This window comes from Hemitrygon akajei, chromosome 8, assembly GCF_048418815.1.
Source record: "Hemitrygon akajei chromosome 8, sHemAka1.3, whole genome shotgun sequence".
NCBI lineage: Eukaryota > Metazoa > Chordata > Chondrichthyes > Myliobatiformes > Dasyatidae > Hemitrygon > Hemitrygon akajei.
In genome coordinates, this window is record NC_133131.1 from 126,191,715 (window position 1) to 126,200,363 (window position 8,649).

At 37.0% G+C, this 8,649-nt stretch overlaps 1 long non-coding RNA gene across 1 annotated transcript; it reads right to left on the bottom strand.

Annotated features, from left to right (window-relative positions):
* Positions 1-640: 640 nt before the first annotated feature.
* On the bottom strand, positions 641-7,667 carry LOC140732241 (uncharacterized). The gene is made up of 3 exons (XR_012100024.1): positions 7,558-7,667; positions 4,844-5,074; positions 641-1,939 (listed from the first exon to the last, which is right to left on the bottom strand). It is a non-coding gene; the product is annotated as an uncharacterized lncRNA (long non-coding RNA).
* Between the last annotated feature and the right edge of the window lie 982 nt (positions 7,668-8,649).

Genomic DNA, 8,649 nt, shown 5'->3' on the forward strand with positions numbered 1-8,649 from the left:
GCATGGAGATTTAGTTAGGATGCAGCCAGGGCCGGGAGCACTGAACGGCAAACAGGAGGGAGAACAGGAAGGCAGGAGACAGACAGAATTTACCTTGACACGGAGAGACTGGGTTTCACAGGTAAACCTCGGAACTGGAGTAGAACTTAAAAAACTGATCTTGCCATGGAGAGGCTGAGTTTCACAGATAAATCTCGGTACTGAAGCAAAACTTAGGACACACAATCCTAAGCAGCCAGGAAACGTTAATTACCGCACTGGCAAAACCAACGATCTGGCAACTAGTGGTTGCAAAGCCAGGGATCTTATGCTGCAGGTCTTGATGAAAACCAGGTGTGCCGTCATCAAAGAGAATTAAGAGAAAATGGGGAATTAACGGTTGAAACCGTGGCACAGTCAAAGGGAATTAGGAGGAAATGGAGAATTAATGGTCGGGACTGTGACAATAGTCTGTGTGACTATCTGGTACAGAATTAACCACAGTGATGCGCAGCCCAGTTGCAGATATAAGTTTCAAGTTCAGCTGTTTTGCTTTCACTTGTTTTGCAAACATGATAATTCAGAATGATCCTCACTTAAAACATCAGAAATAAATCACATTTCCAAAAATGTTTCCCAAAATTAGATGTTAAATCTTGGAAATATTTTAATGATCTTCATTTAAGTCTGCATTAAGGCAAAACATCTTAATAACAGCTTCCTGAGTAAAGATGGCTCAGGCCAAGTTAAAAAGAGTTATAAAAGGCATCAACTAGAGTAATCCCCAAAAAACCTATCCCATGGAATTCATTTTGCACTTAGATAAGCCACAGTTTGAACTAGCTGACAAAGCAGTTATGCATTATGAAATGACCCTGACCGGTTATAGCATGGCCTGGTACAGCAAATCCTACACAATGCAATGCAACAGGCTGGAAAGAGTAATAATGGATTGTTATGGATGTAGCCCTCCCAGTGTTGACAGGATCTATAGGGAGGGATCTTAAGATGGAGGCATGTATCACCAAGGTTCCCCACTATCAGGGACATGTCCTCTTCTCGCTGCTACCATTGGGTAGGAGCTACAGAAGCCTGATGTCCCTCATCAACAAGTTCAGGTGAAGCTACTTTCCTACAAGCTTTGTGTTCTGAATTAACCTACACAACTCAGATTCTACCAGCAGTGGAACTCTACAGACCACCTCTTGGACTACCAAGGACTTTTCTCTGATGGTTTCTTTGTGCTAATGTATTATTTTGCACAGTCTTTTTCTCCACTGTCTTTTATAATTTATGTATAGTTATGTAACATCCTGTGTTCTGTGTATTCTCTGAATCTATATGCCGGTGATGCTGTTGCAAGCATGCTTTCATTGTAGGTGAACCTTAACGTACTTATGACTTGATGACATTGACTTTTAAAAGAAAACAAAAACGCAAAACAATCTGCAATATTTAACTTAATTAATGAGAAACAAACATATAATTATCAGGAATCTTGAAGTAATCATTCTCTCCATGGAAATAAATGAATTCTCCAAGCCAATGTCAGGTATGACCTGGCACATCTTCAGCAGGCAGAGTTCTCAGCAGGAGAATTGTAATAAGCTGATGTTCTGCCACAGAACATCATGAAAATATTGCCACAAAATTGCCAGGGAGCCTCTGTCAGGAGCCTTGGAATTCTTGTGTTTGAGCCATCTTGTGTGGTTATTCCAGTTTCCTGATTAATACAGAAGGAATCATTGTCAGTTTCATGGGAAACTGCTGGCATTTCCACATCAAATATAAGCTAAAGTCCTCCCCCAGAGAGTCCTGAGAGATGAGCCTGGTGCTTAAATTTAGCTTCAGTATCAGAGTTAGAAAGCCAGTGCATTCCCAATAGTGAAGGAGGAGGAACATCAGAATTGTAGTTTTCATCCTGCTTCTGTGAAAGTACAGCTCTCATAATGCACCATGCCTTTAGGAGAAGGAGAAACCACGATGAGAATAGAACATCATTTTTTCTGAACTTTATCTAGAATTATTGCTGCATTTCTATCTACAAATTTCATCATAAACCTTCTGAATTATGAGCCATCCATGAATTACAAATACCAGACTAATGGCTCACATTATATTATTAAATCCAAAACTACATACATTCATTCTTAGGGCTATCAGAATGGCTTTCCTCTTTCCACTTTTTCTAATTGTTTTTCTTGTCAGTCTGTGTCCATTTGATGCTGTTCATTCCAACAGGGTGAAGCTATAGTTACCATACAGAGTGATTTTGTGTATTTTCTGATTTATGGACAAAATCAAATTATGAACATCTGCAAAAATGTTCATAACCTGGTGGTAGTCTGTACTTGGAAATATTGTGTGTTGTAAAGATTTCACTTTGTGATAATGGAGTCAATGGCCTATCCACTTTGCTCAATATAAAGTCATGTCTATTGAATCCACATCTACAATGGAAGAGGAATTCACTTTAAAATGGTGAGAGATTCAAAGGTGATCGAAAAAGATCTTGGTTTACTTATCCGTAAATCACTGAAATTAACAGGCTGGTATAGTAAGCATGTAGGGAACCAATCAATATTTTGAATTCAGTAGTAGTATAGAGAATTCCTGCTCTCATTATATAACTGTGCTTGTGAGACATTTGGATTGTTATCTGATTTCCTACCAGCATATACTTGTGAAAGAGGGAGTACAACAAAGCTTTACTGAGCATTGATCATATGATTTTGTAGCCAAAGTCTTTCTTTATAAATAATTGTATGATTAATAAATCAGAGCCCACACTAATTGCCATCCTTTATACTAGAATTGGTCAGGACTTGATTTATCATATTTTTAATACACTACAGTGAAACTACTATTATAGAAAATTTATAAAATAAAACAAAAGATAAATGTTGCAAACAAATCGAGTCTGAAATGGTAAACCTGACATAGAACAAACACTGTGCCATGTGCAAGACTGAAGAATCTCAGAATTGACAATGAGATGACTTAAAGTGCCTCCATTGCTGGAGACATCCAGACACTGGAAGCAGTTGTGGTGAAATTAGCCTATCACCATAAATGAAGAAAAATCTTCTGATTTGCTTAATTTTCCATTATCACTTGCCTCCCTCCACTGAAGGTGCAAAAACTGCTAAGGTAGGCACCAGGAGCCAGGACTGCTGACTAAATACTATGCACAGCCGAATTTCACTAATACTGGATGGATCGGTGGAGATGTCAATGGCTGAAGTATTATCTTTAAATTCACTATTTTGGAAAATGCAACATGGACCATAATCTTTGAAAGCAATGAATCTGCTTGGCTTACTGTGTGTATGTTTTTAAAGAATGCCTTCTCCTTGGTAGCTGTTCTAAATGGCACTACTGCTGTTCCCTAATGTGGTTGAAAGTTGAGTGGCTATAATGCATTGACAGTGGGAAGTGATTGATACCTTGGTGCAGCCCTAACACTTAATTTTCTTCATGGGCACCCACTGAATTCTTTGTGGTTCCTGGTGTTATCATTATGCAATAGATTTTATGTAAAATTGATTAGGCAATTAAGCACTCTACTTAGTGCTTTTTAATGTGATTTATAATTTTTTTGTACCTTATTAGAAGTTTAATGCAGTCAGCATTTGATCTGCTAGCAAAACAATATTATTGTTAGAACTATATTGTACGAAAATAATGGGCTAATTGTTTGTGAAAGAGCTGTGCATCCATATGGTATAATTATAATTATAGTATTTATATTTCCCTACAAATATGCTGAGAGGAAAACCCATGTCACAAAATAAGCAGATCCAAATTTCCGTGGCTGCATAAAACTGGTTAAATATTACTCTCATAAATCAGTAGTAGACTGCACATAATATTAGACTTTGGTCAAAATGACATCGGACTCAAACTGAATCCGGAGACAGCAAGTAAAATCACACAAAACATGTTAATGCACACTGAAAACCCTGGAGATATGTGCCATAGAAACTGCCCAAAAATAATTGCTCTAGGGTTTGTCACACTATGCTGAGCAGAATCTGGTCTTGAAACAGAATTTCAATTGGCTCTCACATCACAAGTTGGATTTTCACAGGGTCTCTTACAATATTATAGGGATTTTGTTATTTTTTGTTTAATATTGCACATATGTAAAAGGTTCTGAGTTAAATAATGCAATTAAAAGGGCTGGCAAAAGGAAACCATATAATACTTTGGATTTTCATTTATATATGGATATATATGGAAACTTAAGCATAATATTCTTCCAGAATTGAATACATAATTAACACATTCACTAAGCACAAAGATACTATGTTTCAAATTAACTTTCTTCATCTAGTTACTTTTCAGGTAAGTACACTGAAATGCTTTGCTAGTTCTTTGAATAGAACAAAGCTTGCTTCTGAATTTTGGTAGTCATTTAACAAAAGAAGCTGAGCATTTTTTGGCAACATGAAGTTACTCCAGGCAATAGACTTTTCTATTTAAGGTACAAGTTCTGAAATAATTACAAGAGCCTATTCCCAGCGTTGCACAGTAATGTGGTGCCACGTTTCTGACTGAGAAATCCAGATTTAAATATACAAGCCTGAAGTCACATTTTCAATTTAGCTTCCCCTAAAGGCGGTGCTTTGTCAGCCTCTACTGAGTGGTCTCTATGAAGAGGTGGAGGAAGAGATTAAGTACAGTCTAAGTCCTTTTTCTTCTCCATTCCACAATAGCTCCAAACTGGTCAATGAGTATATGGCTAGTAATTAGCATTGCGGGAACGTGCACATGCTGTTCTTGTTACAACCGTGGATTTAAGCACAGTAGATACGGCAATTGTGCTTGTGAATTTGCACACGCCAGTTAATTATTACTTAACTGTGATAGTACTTAACTCCATTCTAGTTGTCGTGGTGCTGGTCGAGACTTGGGCAGGGCATAGCAACACTTCGCTGCTGTTTTGCACTCGGCCTTTGGACTTTGGAGATATTGGACTTTCAAGTCAACTGACTCTGAAGACTAGCGGTATTCCTGGATGCTCTTTTCAGCCGCAGTGTAGGCTTTGTTTTCCTTTCGAGACTTCTTGTTACCGGTTGCAGATATGGCCCAACTGTGGAGTGAGAGACACTGAAGCAGGTCAATGGTTCACAGACTTTAATACGAACAGAAAATAAAGAGAAAATAAAATAATAAAGGCTAGGCCAAACAGGGCTGTTAACTAAAACTCTCATTAAATAATAATTAGCTGACACGTGCAAATTCACAAGCGCAATTGCCGTATCTACTGTGCTGCCCAATCTGTGGTTGTGACAATTCTCCCCCGTGAGGATCAACCTTGAGGAGCAGGATTAATTGGAATGACAGTAAAAGCAATGAGGTAGAAGCAAAAATAAAAATATATTAAAAACAATATATATGCATATATAAAAATCAATATCATTTGAAACAGTTTCTGGTGAGAATTATGTTTGGGATTGAGGGCATATCTTAAAGACCTCCCTTCAGAATAACAAGCTGTTACAATTTTCTTCATATCATAGAAACTCTGTAGTAAAATGTATTTTGTACTCCAGATCTCCATTCTTTGAAAGAAGTAATATTGCAACTTCTCAGGATTTCTTCATCTATCTTTGGTAGCAAAACCATCAAAATATTCAAGTAGTATGATTGAAGAAGAAAAACAAATATAATGTCATCTTAAAAATATTAGATAACATATGAAATAAAGCATATAGAGTCACAAGTTCTTTTTTTCCTTGAGGTAGTCAAAGCTCAAGTCATCTTGGTCCAAATATATGAAACAGCAATAACAATTTATTGTTCCTTTTGATGTAATTTATCATGAGGATACCTACATGCAAAGCCACATACAGACATGACCAATTTGCTCATTGAAAGTAGAATTGCTATGAAGAAGTAAATTTTTACGAATGAGAAAAGGACAGATATGACAGGTAGATCTAATGGCTGGAGATCTTTTTCCTTTCATTCTGAGTATTTGATCAGCCTTTAGTACATAAATCAGCATATCCATCTCTTTAAATTTTCGCAGTGTTTTGCTGAATTGGTGAACTAATGATCTTAGCCTCCAGAAACAATAGTAGCACCTTTTGAGTGATTTTTCAAACTCTCCAAGTTCATTATTGAATGTTTAGCATTGACTTGGTAAATTATGACATCAATCCCTTTCCAATATCTCAAATGGGAATGAAATACTGACACAAGATTTAACGGAACAAGTTGCGTCGTAAAACAATTAAATCGTTCTTATTTAGAGATAACACAAGAACTGACGCTTCCAGCTCAATGAGCCAGCAAAGCCTAATTACAACGAAGAGATCGATTAACCTACTAAGCCATACATCTTTGGAATGCGGAAGGCAACTGGAGCATCTGCAGAAAACCCATGCAGTCACGGGGAGAATGTACAAACCCCTGTAACACCCCGGTTTCCTTGGCTGCATGAGTCTAGGGAAGACAACCTCTGGCCCGCCAAAACTCGTGAGAGGGAGGCGTGCTTGATCCCACCCAAACCTCGGTTTGTGTGGATGCTGTATCATTTGCTACCATGTAAAAATTTAATGACACAAAATAACAGACTGCACACTGCAAACAATTAAAGGAATTCTATTTATGAATCTTAACTAAAGGGTTAGTAAAGAATAACAAAAAGAAAAGGGCCCAATCTAATTAAATAGTCAAATGTGCACAAGTTGGAGCTCATGTTGAACTTCTGTGTTGCTCTCATGCTGAGCCCTCGGTCAACGTAAAAGCACACGCCACCTTCCGAACGTCACTCGCAATCCATCTCGAACAAATGGGTCTGCCACCAATCGTTTGCTACAACCGGTTCTCCCCAGCATCTTCTCTCTTCATCTCCTCTCGAACTAAAGAAATCTTCAAGCCCAACCTTATTACCCCTCACCAAGAAAACCTCCTGCTAATCAGATGGGACACATTGCACATCATCCCTTATCTTCAACGATAACCCAAACAGGCTGAAAGCAGAATAACATCTCTTGCAGAGCTGCTAAATGAAATACCTACAAAATAACAGTAAAGATGTAAACCAGGGCATTACACCCCTTACAGACAGCAGTAGACCTGAGAAGCTAGTACTGTAATAGTAGCTAATCACTATGCTACTGTGCCACTTCATAAATATATACCTACAGCAGCAAGTTCAACCTCTCAAATAATGTTACATTAAAGGAAGTTACATCATGCTGTTCAGTCTCAAATGTTGTAAATAAATGGTGTTTTAGTTCCCTCTGACACCTCTTGTGTCCTGCACAAGCACCAGTGTGAGCACAGTGTACTACTTATGACTACACATACAAAAGTCATTAAATGATTTTCAGAAAAACTAATACAAAATGTTAAGAAAATAACTAGCTCAATCTTATGGAAGACTAAAAGGCTACAAATTTATCCAGCCAAGCAAGATGAGTTTTTACCTGCAACTATGTACAATGTTGTGTTTACAGACTCTATCATTATTTAATCTGCTGAGGTAAATTTTCCAAGGAGATGCAACTCTTTGACCTCCCTAAGTTAATATAAAATTCACGTTATTAACGCTTTATAACTTACATTTTTCAAAGCAATCCAGCTGATTTGTATATTTTCACAGTACCAAACGTGAAGGAGCTATTATGTTCCATTGAGTATTTGATCATTTTCTCCTTATTACTCTCAAAACACTTTTTAAGCAGATTTTATCCAAGCTCTAAGTTAATAATTAATCAATGTATAAATAATTGCTTTTGTTAAAGATCTCTTGCTTTCACTACAAGGAAAATATCCTTCTGCACCTTTTTAAAACTTTTACTTTTTATGCATACTTTCAAACATTCATGAGTACTGTTTTAGTATCATGATCTGTTTAATACCACAGTGTCCATCCTTTCACAATATTAAAGCTATTTCCCACATCCCCTCACATTGTGCCCAGCTGGGTTCTGTGAGTTGGCCCTTCATAATTATGATCCTTAAGTTTCTACAACCTTTGCCACTTTTCTGTAAATACAATCAGGTGTTCAAGGGAATTTTTGACAAGAATGTATACAATATTTTAAGTCTAGTTAACAATAAGTCATACCAAATCAAACTATTCAGATTGAGTAAGTACTTCAGAACCTGTGTTTATCTAAATTTCACTTGGCTAATTCTGTGGATAGTTAATAAACTCAGGGTAGGACTGTCCTTATCATTCCTCTGCTAATAGAACAGTTGCATTTATCTTAAATAAAGATAAGTCAGTTTAAGCCATTGGAGTTGTAAACCTGAGAGAAGTTTCTATCACAGAAATCCTATGGCATGTCAATGAATAAATAACCCACTTCAAAATGGAACCTTTCTATTTTTAATATATTTTGTTTCACGTCTGTATGTTTTTAACACGGAAAGATGATTTCTGAAATGCTTTGGACAAACCTAAGCATTTCATATTTATTCCACCTTTTTAACTTTTGTTCCCAAATTCCATTCGTTTTCGTGAATATTGAAGAACTCTTCCCCCATCCTGTAGCTTTGTTCATTTCCTGTAAATTTGTACAATTACCTCAACCTGAGTTAGGTATTGGATCACTGACTTTCTCATAAATAATGGGCTAAGCTTCCTATTCATTAGACCGTTGAAAAATGATTGCTGGGTCCTCTGTTACTGCAGTTAACAAATGCACA